Here is a 1,177-nt window from a genome sequence, read left to right on the forward strand (position 1 = left end):
TTTTAAAAAGGACAAGAAAAAAGGCTAAAATGCATCACAATTTTGCCTGTCCTTCCATCCAACAAGAGAGAGGACTCTTTTCACTGAAAGATATATCTTGCCAGGTTACTGTACGTAACTAAACAACATTTTCTGAAAATTTATTTTAAAGAAACCAGTATCTTATATTCGGGTGTACTGGTAATTCCTTTTAAGTAGTATACTACCATAACCCAGTCTACTGGATTCTAAAAAGTTTTCTCTTTATATCCAGCCTTGTAACCAAGAAACCCATTTAGCAAAATCACTTTCATTTATTAATATTTAAAAAATGAAAGCTCAAAATCAACACAAAATGACATGGACCTGATTGGCTTGTAAGTATCTGAGTCTATTCATAACTGCAATAACAGACACTTTATCACCTTGTCTTGTCCATCATCTGTGGTGGTCTGCTCACTTGTAGAGAATGACAAGCCAGACAGATTTTGTGCCCACTTGTAAGGTCGTCCTGTGGATGCCAGGTGATCTTTTAGCTGGATCTGGAGGCGCACAAGCTGGAAGAAGTTGGCAGGGTTTGGTGATTCCTCCCCATCATCCTTCGGAAACAGGCAATTCAGGAGTGTGTCACCACTAATCACATCTCTGTAAAAATAAAATAAAGAGCTTTCCTTATACTCTGTTCTGACAGAAAAATTTACAATCCCTCAAATATATATTCCTCATGAAAAAAAGAATGCTACTCAGACAGCACTGACTGTTCTTCTCTTGTAGGTGAAAAAAGCACGTGACTGTTATTTCCAGCGCAGAATTGCATAGATAAAAAGTGATGACCACACGTTTGCCATCTGCAAAATATGCATGCTTAAAATAATCAATAACCTAACCCCTTCACAATATCTGTATTGTTTTGAATCAGTCATTGATTTTCTAAAAAAAATGAATATTCTTTAAAGGTATCCCTTTTGGGGTTTTGACGACAAAATTTTTACGACAGTGTGTAATGCCAAAATTGTGAATCCATCACCCCAAAATCATCTGGGGCCACTTCGTGATTACAAAGCCCGCTTTTTCCGTGAAAATTTTTTCTCCTGGGCAAGAAAAATGATTGAATGTCAGGGTTTCAGAGATTACTGCTACACTTTCACCTCATACAGCAATGAATCATGTGAATCATTGGGGTTTGAATCTTGAAACC

Source organism: Penaeus monodon, chromosome 19, assembly GCF_015228065.2.
Source record: "Penaeus monodon isolate SGIC_2016 chromosome 19, NSTDA_Pmon_1, whole genome shotgun sequence".
In the NCBI taxonomy this organism is placed as follows: Eukaryota; Metazoa; Arthropoda; class Malacostraca; order Decapoda; family Penaeidae; genus Penaeus; species Penaeus monodon.